A 17,123-nucleotide genomic window follows, 5' to 3' on the forward strand; every position below is an offset into this window, starting at 1 on the left:
AATTTTACCGTGTGCTATCGTTTTAGTTAGTTACTAGGGAAAAGATTAATTTTGAAATAGTGTCTGCACGAGTAAATTTGAAGTTCACTGTAGAATACCAGTTAATAAAAATTACAACTTCATTAAACTTCCCGTGCTGGTAACTGTCTTAGCTTTGAAAAATTGCTTTCTAAACACATTTGTTTTATAGTAAGGCAGAAAATTTATAAAGTTTTCTTGTCATTATCAAGCGCCTATACCAATTAAAAACCACATGCAATACACTAATGAGGCAAAATATTATGAGAAATGCCCACCTCGTGGTTAAATGCCTCCTGGTGGTGCTGCTGGCACGTGATGCAGTAAGGGACGAATGCAAGCCGAAGAGAGGAGAATGGGCGATCATTACAGCGAAGATATGGGCCGCAAATGCGGACATCACCTGATACAAGAGGTTTTCACCAAAGGCACATTGCTGTGACGCTGCGGCTGGAAATGAGCGTCTCTGAAACGGCAAAGCTGGTCGGCTGTTTGCGTACTAGTGTCGTGAGCAACTACGGAAAATGGCTGAAGGACGGTGAATAAACGTGAAGGCCGTATGGTACTGGACGTCCACATCTCATCATAAAACTTAGCGGTCGTATGATCCCTCCCCCGCTATGAATTCCAGGATAGGCTGCGATCTGTGGCAGATCTTACACAGAGTACAATGCTGGTAGAGCCAAAAATGTTTCGGAGCATTTTTGAATGTCAAGTTCCACATCGCGACCCCTACGTTTTCCTGTGTTGACCCACCGACATCGTTAGTTATGACTGCAGTGGGCACAGCACCACTGATCTTTCGCCGTGGAGCAATAGAGACGTGTCTGTCGACGGTTGGCTCCTTACACTTCGCCATCCACGAGAATGCCTGCTTGAAACGTTCGCGGCTCTGCAGATGCAGGCCGGTAAGACCAGAATTATGCTATCTGGTACAGTTATTTGGGCTTGTATTGGACCTATGTTAGTACTAGGAGACACCATAAAAGCAGGGAACAACGTGAACATTGCTGACACATGCATCCCTTCATGGTTGAAGTATTCTCCAACGGCGATGACATCTTCTAGCGGAATAACTCTTCGTGCTGCAATGGTTTCAGGTGCATTCTAGGGAACTCACAGTGTTTTCTTAAGCAAAAAATGCTCCTAATCTGTATCTGCTAGAACACATACTGGGCGACAGCAGCATGCCCACAAACCACCGTTCCGTAATTTGCGGGAATTTAACGACCTGTGAGTAGATATAAGCGCCACATAGTTCGGGAAAGGACTTGAATACCTTCCAAGCAGAACCTCTGCTGTAATGTGATTGAAAAATGGAACAATATGCCTTTAAACAGATGGTCATCATGTTTTGGCTCATCGGTGTATACACTGAACACACTGAATCCAGCGTTAAGTCGTCGTATCACATAACTCCCAAAGGACTAAGGGGAAGGAATGGACCTTTTATTGTTCACAATACTTATTAAAGTCAATGAACAGAAAGAACAATTGTTATAAACTTCAAGTGAGAACATGTGTACATGATGCCCATCAGTTGGCTTTCAATACCCAGGCAAATATGACAACTCTTCAAATAAGACAATATCTTAAAAAAAGGGTAACTTTACACATGAACTGTGAATAACTATTTTGTTTTAACAAATAGTGAAGAAATAACATTAATAATAATAAACTCACAGTCAGAGAACATTTATGCATGAAGTTTATCAGTTGGATTCAATTACTACCAAATGTGTAACAAATGTTGAAATGAGATAGGTAATACCTTTTTACAGAAAATAGAAAACACTGCACTCCCGATGGACTATCGTATGTTCTCTTCAAGACAGTTGTGAAACCTTGCCCAAATGTCCATCTTTTTGATTTGCAGCTCCTTGTATTGGCCGTGTTTGCAGTTAATAATTTTTGGATTAAGGTCCGCCAGTTATGCAAAACACAGATTTTCTCAGTACCCAAACATGTTTCGTCACCAGTGCTCCATCATCATTGGGTTTTCGCATTTATTTATTCTGCAGTGTGAACATTTTTAGTTCAAAGAACAATTTGAACTAAAAATTCACATAATTTTATAATTATTTTAAAAAAATATTCACATTGCAGAATAAATAAATACTAAAACCACTGATGATGGCACAGTGGCGCCGAAACACGTTTGGGTACTGAGAAAAACGGTATTTTGCATCACTCGCGGACCTCACATCCAAAAATTTTCTTGCCCAAATATATTCATTTAAAAGAAAGAGTAACCTTACATACCGACTCTCCACTAGACAGGCCATAATCTACATCAGCCACTTCTCTTACAAATAGTTCCCAGTTCACGGCATCTGCCAAATGCGGACATGAACGTCCTGCGGAGCGGCCAACACCAGCCACACCTGGTTGCGCCGTTCGGACCCGACTTATCGGCTCGACCGAGGGCGCGGACTACAGTAGGTGCGTCCGGCTTCACATCCCGGGAGCTCCTCACCATCAAACGGTTAATGCAGAGGCCTGTTATTGGGTACACGTGGGTCTTAACGGAACGTTTAATTCCGTCAGATTTGAGAACAATCGAGAACCCGAAGGTGTCGCCCGATCCAACACCTAGGCACAGATGTAGAACAACATAATTATAGTCCGACAAATCGCGTGTGCTGATGCTGCAACAATACACTACAATCAAATGTCTCAAACAGTGCTCTGTTAATAAGACCAAAGTCAGTCACTTAGAACCACTTTAAATAAAAAGACACAGCAGCAATATCACAAAAGTTAAAACTAATTGGGGCTGCTAAATGTAGCTTACAACTGACAATTAAACAAACTCAGGGTTTTGATATTGTAAGGAACCGATTGAGCTCACTTCCACATTTGACGCCCCAGAAAAAAGAACACCAAATACTCTTTTATTCTTACGATAATCGACATCTTGGTGGTTTCCGGCATTCCAGCCTTCGCACAGGTGTCTCAAGGAGCTAGCGTACTTTGGTACATCATACAATTCAAGATCCACCAGATTGACTGGAACAAACTAAACAATCAGTTTTAAAACGTTATACACAACAAGCTGGGATGGTAAGACAGAATGCCGACGCTCCTAGACACCAAGCAACAAAATGGTGCAACAAACTGCATAGGGTCATACCACACATCGACTACTAACAGATTTTCGTAACTCAGCACTTGCTAATAGTTTGTCTCAGGTGAAATACACTCGCAATACGGGAGGCAGATGGTGCACAGCCAGTGAAAAACATGAGTACAACGACGTCAACTTAACAGTCCAGCGAAATAATCGTCCCAAAGCATCAGAAAAGCAGGTCGCCACTACGATCTCCCAATAAAATTTCATCGGTTAACGGCCACCAACTGCTTGGCTGCGCAGACCATCTCAAGACACAGCCGTTACAACTGTCGCCTGTACAATGCTGGTCCCGGCGGAGGTTCGAGTCCTCCCTCTGGCTTGGGTGTGTGTGTTTGTCCTTAGGATAATTTAGGTTAAGTAGTGTGTACGCTTAGGGACTGATGATCTTTGCAGTTAAGTCCCATAAAATTTCACAGACATTTGAACACTTTTTTTGTACAATGCCTTTTCAAAACACCTCTTCACCTTCCGGGCTACCTCCCCTCCTTGGGCAATCGCACCGTCTTCTGTGCACCTTTCAACGCAAACTCTCACGCGCTCACCCGCCGATCCGCTCACCGCCGCGCCACCTGGCGACCGACTCACGAGTGCTAGAAGGTTGGTATCTCTGAACAAATATCGATAGCCGCAAAACCGGCATGGCTCACACACAACTTAAACCTGAAAATTAAAAGCAGTTTACTTGTTAATCACTACCACCCCTCTGATCGGTCCGTTTCTCAAAACTTCAGACCATGTTACCCTTTCTCTCAGATTTTACACGAACAAGGCGGTACAGCTGAACATAGTTCACCAAATTTCGTTCGTCAGCTACAGTACTTCCTTGGCAGATTCTAACTATACTGAGTAGATGTGTAACATACTTTAATTACATTTGAGAGCACAGTCACATGGCAGAAGCTTCGCTCTACTGGTTATTAAATCTGACGATTCTCCAGATTCACGCAGCGTCTGTCTTACACCTAGTCGATTGCCATCTGCGCGTTCCTCGGTCCTAGCTGATGCCTTGCCAATCCGCGCATGGTGATTTAGGACTGCCGAGCGGCTACTAAGGGATACAACTCTCGTCCCCGCGCTGTCCACCTCGCTAACTGCTGCCACCGCTCTCGTTGCTGTGTGTGTCGGTGACCAGCAGCTGTGAACTGTTCGACTCGGTGCGCACTCTCTTTGTGACCACACTTACTTCCATACAGCTATGTCACGTTAAGTGCTCGCCACTCTGTCCGCGCCTCCGCTCTCGACTCAACGCCCTCCTGCTCCATCTCTACAACACTCAGATATCGATTATACAGACCAGCTGCTTTGCTTGTCTCTCTCAAAAACAGCCGAAAAACTACGGCTCGACCTCAATATACGATATCAAAACACTTCGACACATCTCATTCACACCAAATCGTTGTTGCTAGGAACCTCTATAGAGAAACATACCTTTGCGCTATGCTACAATACTTCACTGCCAACTCAAAGAACGAATTTATATGCGTCTGGCTAATAGGTACTTAGAGGCTACTTACAACATTGTTGCCTAAGTAACGGATAGTGTGGCTGGCCGGGATTAATTGATTTAGTGCTTCGTGCTCTGTCCCACCGGGATGGAGCGGTCACGTTAGATCCCCGGCGGCCATCACTTGGCTGCCCCACCCCTTCCCTTCGCCAACAACCCCTTCCATAAATAACGGCGCGCCAACCCCCGCTGGCCCATTCATTATGTTTATCGCCCGCGCCGACATGACCCGTCGAGCCCTGGGCTTAGAGCGTGGCCCGACGCTTTACAATTTAATAAGGACCGTCACTACGGCCGATAGATCCGCCGAGTTCCACTGTGCAGCTTTGTGGCTCTCAAGAAAGAGGCGCAATTGAGGATACGTGTACGGCATCGTAGTAAATGAAGTAATTACTAATTTAAAGAGGGCATCGCATTTACTACGATTCGTTGGCGGATTACATCGTCCACACACATTAACCAGCAGATTCACGTTTCCTAATGGTCGACACATTTCAGTACTTATCAGCTGTTGCCGGTTGTACTGTACTTCTCCATTCGAGCCTTCTAGTGACAACTGTGTGCACTCAGTTAGTTAGATCGGGGTTTCAATTTAATTATGAAATTTAACGATTTTATTTTTCACCTATCAGTGATAGGTGCTTTGTCTCAATTACCTCTTAGCTTAAAGTTAACTGGATTATATATTTTAGACAATATGTACGCTACATTTAAGTTTAATAAACTTTTATCAGTGATTTTACTGAACTGTTCCAAAGTTCTACTCTCTCCTACCCATCATCGGTGTGCTTAGTGAAATGCTAGATGCCACGACCTGGACTCTTTACGTGATTATTTCAGTGTAATTCCTGTCGTCCGATCACGCCATTGGCCATGTATCTGATGGAGCATAAACGCGTGGTCCTGCGGTAGCGTTCTCACTTCCCACGCCCGGGTTCCCGGGTTCGATTCCCAGCGGGGTCAGGGATTTTCTCCGCCTCGTGATGACTGGGTGCTGTGTGATGTCCTTAGGTTAGTTAGGATTAAGTAGTTCTAAGCTATAGGGGACTGATGACCATAGATGTTTAGTCCCATAATACTCAGAGCCATTTGAACCTTCTTTTATTTTTTTTAATATATATATATATATAGCATAAACGTGATTCACTTGAAAAGGCCATCTGTCGGAACTCAGCGGTCGCGCAGTTGCAGTACGTGAGTGCAAATTCTAGCCTTCGTCTGCGATGAACAGCACCCAACGTGGTAGCAGGCATCTGCTGATGGGTCCCATACGCAGCAACGTTGGCTGAACGGTCGCTGAGGGACACTGCTGTAGCCCCTTGGATCATATAGGCGGTCAGTTGCTCAACAGTTGCATGTCTTTTCGTCCAAACAAAGCTCCGCATCCGTCGTTCACCCTTGTAATCTGTGCCCCGTGCTTCACTACAGTTGTCCCGGAGCTGGCTTGGGTCCGAGCCATTTTCCCATGCTTGGTTTAATTTAACCAAGGCCGTACCTGAACAGTTTACAAACAAAAGCCAATTGTCACACCCTTTGCACGTCAGATAAATGGCTCCGTTCTCGCATTACGAAAACGACTGCATTGCTTTCCGCGTCGCCCCCTCCCTCCCCCCCCCCTCCCTCCCAGGGTTTATATACCTTCCACTGCTTGTTCAGACACTTGTTGTCTGTGAGTATTTACTGCACATTGAAATTGAACATACTCTATGGTCACACAAATGTTACTTCAGTGGATAACATACATTCAAAATATATAATATGTAAAATTCAGGAAATAAATAAGTGGATAACGTAGACGGACGATATTTAAAATTTACGATACTTAATATTGTATCTTATTAATCACTGAAAAACGTCAAAATTCTTTGAAAGTTGCAGGGGCCAATACACAAAGCAAAGTTACTGGGAGAAGAGGAAATCCTCTGCTATACAGTTTGACAGAGACGGACTGATTACATTTATCAGTTCTTAGAGATCTTTATGAGCTTGCCAGTAGGACGTGCTTCAGATTTTTGCTAAACGCAATGAATGGGTGCACTGTAGCCTGTTCCAAGGGCCGGCTGTACCTAAAGGGAAAAAATTTGCGAATGTTTGAGTTTCATTATTTCAAATAAATCTAAGAACACTACAGTTGGTTTAGGAAATGTCTTCATTGCATTCCTCGATGATTGCATCATTTTGGTAGGCACAATGGATTAACACAAGTATGCTGCTATCTTGAGGACTATATCAACCCCAGTATGCTGTTTGTTTATCCTATGCTCGATGGCAAATACCAACAGAACCATTCAACGTGCCACACAACTCGCATTGTACGTGCTTGGTTCGAAGATCATCAGGGTAAGTTTATCGTACTCCACAGGTCTCCACAACCCCGTAATTAAACCCAATTGTGAATCTCTGGGACCACCTCGATCGGAATGTTTGCGTTATGGATCCTCAATGGAGACTCTTACGCAACTGGCCACGTTACTGGAGATGGCGTAGCTCCACATCCCTGTCGTTTCCTTCGAGAATCTCATTGACTGTCTTCCTGCATATTTCGCAGCAGTCCGTGCTGCAGAAGGTGGTAATGCAGGCTTCTGACAGGTGGTCATGTAACGCAGCTGGAGAATGGTTATTAATGAGTTACTTTATTTTTATTTGTGACTCTGAAGACGATCATTAAATGTGGTCGAAACCAGTTATCAAGTGTGCCTAATTGCAACTGTCACCGTTAAAATAACTGTTTTCAAAGAATTACAACGATGCGGTATCTTTCATGACAATTACGCAGCTTTAGTTATGGAATTTTATCCCGAGTAGATTATGCCTGTTAATCTTTCACTAACCAAGAATTCTACGTATTTTGTTTTACGTATCACCCGCACTTGCATGGTGGCAACAACACACATTCTTCTGCCACCTTTGCCAAAAAAGGGGTTAGTATGCTAACCAAACAGTCGCTGGAGCAGATTATTGATGTAGACCGTGCGTCGGGTTGCGATCTCATACTAATACGGTCCCGTCAAAGAGATACTGGACATAAAGCGATTACATTATGTTCCGACTCATGCAAAAAGACTGATATTTTACAAATAATTATAACACTAATAGTGCAGAAGAGCTATAACGGAAAAAAACAGTTATATTAGATCATTAAAAGTAGACAATAATCACAGTCATTTATCAACAGGGCGTTGGCTGTAGTGTGCGTGGGAGCAAAATAATGTAGACACAGAAACGCAAGTAGCGTGACTGGAAAGCGAATACACAAAGCAACGTTACTGGGAGAAGAGGAAAGCGTCTGCTGTAAGTTTGACTGAGACTGACAGATAACATTCCTCAGTTTTTAGGGATTTTTATAAGCCTGCCAATAGGAAGTGCTTCAGATTTTTGCTAAACGCAATGAATGGGTGCACTGTAGCTTGTTCCAAGGGCTGGCTGTAGCTGCAGAGAAAAAGTTTGCGAATGTTTTAGTTCCATTGATGGGCGCTGCTGGGATACTAGATAAGTGAGACTATTTGTTGAGACTACATAAGAAGAAAGATATTTCATCTCTGGTGCTAGAAACCAGGGAGCATACGCAGGAAGGAGCCGAAGAAACAGTGATGGTATCTGGTAGTCGCGTGTCTCTCTGCAACCGGCCCAATTGGGCGTATGAATTACCGGTAACGTTAAATGGACAGACGATGCAGATGTAACGCAATCAATCGCACATGGTTAGTTCAAAACGTCTAAAGCTTTCACCGCTCGTGCTTTTTGGATTCAGAGGAATGAGTGATTGCACATGTTTACGTTTCACGTAGTGTGAAGCTATGTTCCTAAACTTCTCGCGGCCAGAGAGTAAAGCCGAAATCTTCCTGCGCGTGGTGACAGTAGCATCTGCCTAGTCGAGGCGCTTATTGAAAGTTATCCTCCCTTTTCCGGACTGGGTGCTGAGGTAACGTCGAGAGTACCGTGGCATTCATCAGAAAGAATTCGCTCTCTTTGTAGCTCTAATTTGTACCATAAATTTCTTTATTGCCGTCTATGATGACAAATTTGTTAGGTCCTCAGACTATGCTGAGCTGATTCTGTGTTTACTATTTGACGATGCTATTAAATTAGGACATGGTTTTGGAAGATCTGAAGATGGTCCCTGATGACTGAAACCGGTAGCCTATGTGAACATAGACGGAAACAAAAGATTTATTCTACACTTTCTGGATCGCTGTGCGATTCGTGACCATGTTGCAGCTTGTAAACCTATTTTATACTTCGGTATCTTATAGTGAGGGTGACTCAGAATTGGCAGCATTTAGGTGTTTAGTTAGCGACCTAGCAGTAGTTCTGTGAATGGTAAGTTTTACCCTCAGATCTCTTTCGTACAGAACCTCTGATTCAAATTGCCGACGTTATAAAAGTGAACGGAAATCAATATTGAAATACTAGCCATTCCTCGTTGTACCAAGTTATCACAGTAACCTATATAGTTTCATACTTTTACAGCAGGAAGCGTTAGTTAATATGGGACTTAAGTGACTAATAACTGTATAAAATAGTAATAAACGGTTAAGAACACCTAAGAATAGATTTAATGATAGAACAACTTCATGATTTAAACCATGATGAAGTGTTTGACGTTTTAATTGAAAACTTCGGAGCACAACTCATGCTGAAAGCACTCCAAATACGGGAAGATACGTAATATCAAGATTCTGGAATCGTTATCAACAATTTGGCAGTCCAGATTAAAGACACCAAGGAAATCAAGAAATTACCACTCCAGGACAATTCAGACTTCTGTGCCTTATAGCTCTGAAGGAAAAAAACTTGAACTGACAGATTTTTGAGGAGTACCTTGCAAAATGTAAGTAAAGTAGCTGTTTGAAATCAAAGTATCAGCAATATTAGAAAATCGCCACAGAGGTCATATCTGAAATTCATTAGATGCTCTTTTCGTTAACTTAGAAATCGATGTTTCAAAGGCCCAAATACACATCCACTTTAATCATAAAAGATATTCTCAAAGTAAGAAAAAGCAAAATAACTAATACTCCTGTATTGGCTTTAAAATGAAATGTGATCATTAGTACTCGTAAATCAACAGGCATAAATAAGCAAGGACACACTAAAAGTAACTGGGTTAGGACGCATATAATAACTAAAGCACGGCAACGTGACTGTTTGGTTCAAGCCCCGAACGATGGCTTAATTCGGTACAGGTTCTAAAAGATACACATAAAAAAATACGTCAGATTTAAGTAGTGTAAGTGGAAAATAGCACCTGGGCCCAAACATGCAACAAACATGCAGACCATCACGTCCTTTCGATCAACGAGTACTTCGGCAGATTGCTGATTTACGTAAGTAAATACACTGTAATACACAAGGGGCTCTTACACTTAAATGACAAAAGTTAAAAATATCTGAACACAAAAAACACGCACTTATAGTGAAAATAAATTTAAATCCTTTCAGATTAAAGTTTAGGGTCGTCGATGAAAAAAAAATTAAATTTACGTACAATAAATCACTCGCACTGTTAGTGCATACGAAGAGAAATCTTTGCACGTTAAGTCAAATACACGCAACAGTAGTGTACATAAAACATATTCCTCGCCAATAGCTTCTATGACAAAGTCGACGTTCCACATAGGTACGCTCCACCTATCCGGATACTGGTCCACATAAAAGGCGTCCTGCGAAACAACGGCCACCAGAATAAATGAAGACATTTTACGGCAGGAACGCGAAACGAAACTCAGCTGCAAAAGGGCAAGGTTTTCACGACCAGCGGCGGACGCTTTAGTGCGTGATGCTAATCGTATTTCCTGCGTCAGGCTCAGGGGAATTAAGAACGGCGCTCGTGTGCACGTACACCGCGCTAGGCAACAGGTCGAAGAGCAGAGTATGGCTCGGCGCCGCAAAGACAGAGGGGAGCGGCTACGCTCCAGTAGGCATAGGTACACTCCCCACAGTAAACACGCGCCGCACAAATACACGACTAGCAAATTCGGTCTCCGATCCTGCAAGGCTTCTTCCGAGATACTCGATTCCCAGCAGACAAATCCAAAGTGAGCTGCGGGAGCGTTGAAATCCGCTCTCGGGTTGCAAAGACATCACCACCTCAGTCGCCAGAGAAACCGTGACAAAGCAACGTCAGGCTAAGAGGTTCCGCACGGACGGGAATTGATATTATGGCGCGCACGGCTCATGTTCGCCATGGAACTCGAGTATGTCCTGTTTGGTGGTGTTTTCAACATCAAAACTGGACAATGGATCATTGGGGACAAGTTCTCTTTATGAAAGAATCACGCGATCAGGTGACGCAGAAAGGCTTAGCAGCCTACACGAGTTCCACAAGTTTCACGAAGCTTCTCTCATGGTACAGGGGGAAACCGTGACCAATAGAAGAACTGTCTTCGTTTTTGTAAGATGTACACAGAGAGTATATCTTCATTTTCAAAATATTTCGCTACCTTTTATACTTCTGGTCACTGAAGAGTAAAATACGCTCCTAAGTTACTGAATATGTATTAGAATACTGTTACCAAGTTATATAATGGTATGTACATATGGTCAGTTATACGCATATGGCATACGTACACGAAACAAAACTCCTGTGAATTTTCACTAAGAGAAAAATGATTTGTTCCTTACACAGTTTTATTTTGTGTGTGTGTGTGTGTGTGTGTGTGTGTGTGTGTGTGTGTGTGTGTGTTTTATCGTGGTCCCTAGTCCGAAAATCGGTCTGATGCAGCTCTTCATGCTACCCTATCCTGTGAAATACTCTTCACCTCCTAACGACCACTGCAGCCTACTTTTTTCTGAATTTGTTTACTGTTTTCGTCTCTTGGTCTCCCTCTACGATTCTAAGCCCCCCCCCCCCCCCAAACCCACCCCCCCACACACACACACACACACACACACACACACACACACACACACACACACAGAGCCGGCCATTGTGGCCGAGCGGTTCTACATGCATCAGTCCGGAACCGCGCTGCTCTACGATAGCAGGTTCGAAGCCTGCCTCGGGCATAGATGTGTGTGATGTTCTTAGGTTAGTTAGGCTTAAGTAGTTGTAAGTCTAGGGGACCAATGACCTCAGATGTTAATTCCCATATGGCTTAGAGCCATTTGAACCATTTAAATACACACACACACACACACACACACACACACACACACACACACACACATGTTATATCAGCTCTAAACTGTTTATCTTACGACGTCGAAATCTCAAAATGTGTCATACCAATAGATCTCTTCGTTCAGTCAAGTTGTGCCACAAATTTCTCTTCCACTTAGTTCTATTCAGTATCTCCCCATTAGTTACACCATTTACCGTTCTAATACTCAGCATTCCTCTGTAGTATCACATTTCAAAAGCTACTAGTCTCTTCCTGTCTAAAGTGTTTATCATTCATGTTTGACACCCATACGTGGTTACATTCCACAAAATTAGCTTTAGAATTAAATTAGATGTTAGCAAGGTTTTCACCTAAAATTATTAAATAACATTATCTAAAACGCATTATTCGACCTTCACCTTTCACATGTGGGCTTTGGAATCGTTTCTTGAATACGACGTCAATAATATCTGTGACGTAATTCCCACAGAGGGGTTTAGGATTCAAATTAGTTATTGTAACGAACTGTCGCATTTGTCGCCAGGTAAAAAACATAAAAAGGTGCCGTAAGTACGTAATATGGTAACGCAATAAGCTTCGGTTGATACACAAACTACATAACACGTCAACAAATCAAAAATTATATTTAAATTCGAAGGATGCTGCTATAGAAGTCTCACTGCACTGCAAGGTATTAACCATCAGAACGTTTCACACTGTGATACATTATTTTAGGGGACGACGTATTCGAATACATTTTTGTAGCAGTCCTCTATTTTATCCAAAGCAGAGTATTTAATAGCGTAAGTAACTGCAGACGATGTGGCTGTACAACTTGAGACTTCTGATGTAACAAACTCGCTGGCTATTTAGGTTCCTGTAAATCACTTTCCTACTCTTCCAGCAAATCCAGAGATTTGTTCAAAACAGTACGTAAAAATCTCGATTAAACGCTGTGTCCAAAAAATCTACACAACTAAACAAAGTGTCTGTGGAATATTTGCAGAAACACGAAAACAGTCCTGGAAATGGCAGCAGTAAGTGTCTCCAGCTCCCAGCGAACTCAAAAATACCATATTACAAGATTTAAACTTTATAATGCACATTTGCAGCAAAGCTTCTTTTCTGAAATAATGATTGTATTTGGGTTACATTACTGCTTTACAATTTGTGCGTTACTGCCGTAATTACGGAAGTACTGGAGCACTGAACATTTGCTCGTCATTGCGTGTTTTAACATAATACCCACATTAATACGCATTATAACTATTACTGAATTTCTCTATACAAGACGACGATTCTACAGTTTTTGTATTCTTTTATGGTATCCATCGCTTAAAGTTCTTTTTCGCATTTTATGACACAAACTTTTTAAGAAGAACTTAATTTTATTATTAACTTATTATCGACAAAAGTGTCCGCCCGGTAGCTGAATGGTCAGCGTGACGAATTGTCACGGATCGTCTGGGTCAGGGTTCGACTCCCGGCTGGGTCGGGGAATTTTCTCCGGCCAGGGACTGGGTGTTGTGCTGTCATAATCATCATTATCAACATCCTATCATCCACATCGACTGCAGGTCACCGAAGTGGCGTCAAATTGAAAGAACGGTACCCGGCAAACTGTCTGCCCGACAGGGGCCCCTAGCCATACGATTAAATAAATAAATCAACAGAACTATAATACACTACTGGCCATTAAAATTGCTACACCAAGAAAAAATGTAGATGATAAAAGGGTATTCATTGGACAAATATACATGTGATTACATTTCCACGCCATTTGGGGGCATAGATCCTGAGAAATGAGTACCCAGAACAACCACCTCTGGCCATAAAAACGGCCTTGATACGCCTGGGTATTGAGTCAAACAGAGCTTGGATGGCGTGTACAGTAACAGCTGCCCATGCAGCTTCAACACGGTACCACAGTTCATCAAGAGTAGTGACTGGCGTATTGTGACCAGCCAGTTGCTCGGCCAACATTGACCAGACGTTTTCAATTGGTGAGAGCTCTGGAAAATGCGCTGGCCAGGGCAGCAGTCAATCGTTTTCTGTATCCAGAAAGGCCCGAATAGGACCTGCAACATGCGGTCGTGAATTATCCTGCTGAAATGTAGGGTCTCGCAAGGATCGAATGAAGGGTAGAGCCAAGGGTCGTAACACATCTGAAATGTAACGTCCACTGTTCAAAGTGCCGTCAATGCGAACAAGAGGTGACCGAGACATGTAACCAATGGCACCCCCTACCATCACGCCGCGTGATACACCAGTATGGCGATGACGAATACACGCTTCCAGCGTGCGTAAACTGCGATGTCGCCTCACACGGAGGCGACCATCATGATGCTGTTAACAGAACCTAGATACATCCGAAAAAATGACGTTTTGCCATTCGTGCACCCAGGATCGTCGTTGAGTACACCATCACAGGCACTCCTGTCTGTGATGCAGCGTCAAGGGTAACCGCAACCATTATCTTCCCCGCTGATAGTCCATGCTGCTGAAAACGTCGTCGAACTGTTCGTGCAGATGGTTGTTGTCTTGCAAACGTCCCCATCTGTTAACTCAGGGATCGAGACGTGGCTGCACGATTGGTTACACCCATGCGGTTAAGATACCTGTCATCTCGACTGCTAGTGATACGAGGCCGTTGGGATCCAGCACGGCGTTCCGTATTACCCTCCTGAACCCACCGATTTCAATATTTTGCGAACAGTCATTAGATTCGACCAACGCGAGCAGCAATGTCGCGTTACGTAACTCGCAATCGTGATAGGCTACAATCTGACCTTTATGAAAGTCGGAAACTTGATGTTACGCATTTCTCTTCCTTACACGAGGCATCACAACAACGTTTCACAAGGCAACGCCGGTCAACTGCTGTTCGCGTATGAGAAATCGGTTGGAAACTTACCTCATGTCAGCACGTTGTAGGTGTCGCCACCGGCGCCAACCTTGTGTGAATGCTCTGAATAGCTACTTATTTGCATATCACAGCATCTTCTTCCTGTCGGTTAAATTTCGCGTCTGTAGGACATCATCTTCGTGGTGTAGCAATTTTAATGTCCAGTAATGTAATTTATTTCCTATTGTGGACGTATGCACATACAGTGAAGTGCCAAAAAACTGGTATAGGCATGAGTAATCAAATACACAGATTTGTACATAGGCTGAATACGGCGCTGCGGTCGGCAATGCCTGTATAAGACCACAAGCGTCTGGCGCATTTGTTAGATCAGTAAATGTTACTACAACGGCAGGTTATCAACACTTAAGTCAGTTTGTACGCGGTGTTATAGTTGGCGCACGAGCGATGGGACACAGCATCTCCGAGGAAGTGATGAACTGGTGAATATCCCGTGCGACAATTTCACGAGTGTACCGTGAATATCAAATCTCCGATGTCGCCACGGCTGGAAAAAGATACTGCAAGAACGTGACCAACGACGACTGACGAGAGTCGTTGAACATGACAGAAGTGCAACCCTTCCGCAGATTGCTACAAATTTCAGTGTTGGGCCATCAACAAGTGTCAGCGTGCTAACTATTCAACGAAACATCTTCGATGTTGGCTTTCAGAGCCGATGGCCTTCTCGTGTACCCCTGATGACAGGACGACACGTAGCTTTACACCCATTCTCGGGTCGTTAACACTGACATTGTGCTGTTGATGCCTGGAAACACAATGCGTTGTCGGACGAGTCTCGTTTCAAATTTTATCTAGCGGATTGACGTGTACGGGTATGGAGACAACCTCATGAATCCATGGACGCTTCATATCAGCAGGGGACTGGTGGAGGCTCTGTAAAGGTGTGAGACGTGTGGAGATGGAGTGATATGGGACCCCTGGCACGTCTAGATACGATTCTGACAGGAGAGACGTAGGTAAGCATCCTGTCTGATAATCTGCATCCATTCATGTCCATTACGCATTACGACGGACTTGGGCAATTCCAGAAAGACAATGCAACACCCCACACGTCCAGAATTGCTACAGAGTGGCTTAAGGAACACACTTCTATGTTTCAACACATCCGCTGATCACCTTACTCCCCAGGCAGTATCGTTATTGAGCATATCTGGGATGCCTTGCAACGTGCTGTTCAGAAGATATCTCCAGCGCCTCGTATTATTACGGATTTATGGACAGTGCTGCAGGATTCATGGTGTCAGTTTCCTCCAGCACTATTTCAGATATTAGTCGAGTACATGCCACGTCGTTTGGCGGCACTTTTGCATGCTCGCGGGGGCCTTACACGATATTAGGCAGGTGTACCCGTTTCTTTGGTTCTTCAGTGTATATTATTATATGTCGCGCAAGTACCGAATGTGCAGGTTTAATGTCCAATTATCCTTCACACTGACAATTCCCCGATACCTTGTGTAGCCTGTAAGTTGAACGAGAGTAGAACTCTAACTGAGTTCCATATTTCACAATGTCATGCTATATGGTAGGTATATTATGACTGAATGTACTAAATGTGTAATGTATGTTCTTTCGTTTTTGCTGCTAGTAAGCCATACGCAATCATGGATTCCTTTTCAGAATTGCAGACAAGTGATATGCACCACTAAATATATTAACATGAAATGGTTAATGGTTTTAATGAATATCTTACTGCTATAATATTTTCTCTTGTCTCTTTCTAAAATAATTGTATGCCCTTATTGTTTCTCATATCCAGGTTCGGCCAGAAGATGGCTGGTTAGTATGACACTAGTTGCAGGATAGTAAAATAAAAGCTTTTAACCGTTTGGTATGTCTATTCTGCTAGAAAACACTTACAAATCAGCTTAAAATTGACCTCTATTTTATTAAAGCTTTAACTGTAAGTAACCAAACAGCACTACAGGCATAGTTGCCAGCAGTAAAGCATGCCCGACACTTGCTGTGCTCTCTCCTAGGTGCAATACCGGCTCCTTCAGATAGTGTTTCGCGTCAACGTAGTCTTCCACTGACAGTGTTTTTAAATCTTTTGAATCCACCGTGTTTCCTCAAATGCTTATGAATTTCTAACACTAAAAATTTGACAGGCTTTTAGTCGTAATATTTACCTTATATTTAGCCTATTAGGATAATGATGCCGAATACTCATTCCACGGTATCATTCAGAAACACTCTGTAAACCAAAAGTAGCGAAAAACACGATTCTCATTTAGCATTAGCTGTTTGATTCTTTTGTACTATTCAGTACCAATAAACCAATAACGGCCTTTGCGAAGTGAATGATGCGCAAGTTTCACTGACTTATTAAAACTGTCATTTTCATTCTTTCTGTTGTTTGTCACCGCAGCATGGGAAACATCGTTTCAATCTGTCATCGACGTTAATAGTGGAAACAACAGCACACCTTAAAAATACAGT

The sequence above is a fragment of the Schistocerca serialis genome, chromosome 4 (genome assembly GCF_023864345.2).
Source record: "Schistocerca serialis cubense isolate TAMUIC-IGC-003099 chromosome 4, iqSchSeri2.2, whole genome shotgun sequence".
NCBI lineage: Eukaryota > Metazoa > Arthropoda > Insecta > Orthoptera > Acrididae > Schistocerca > Schistocerca serialis.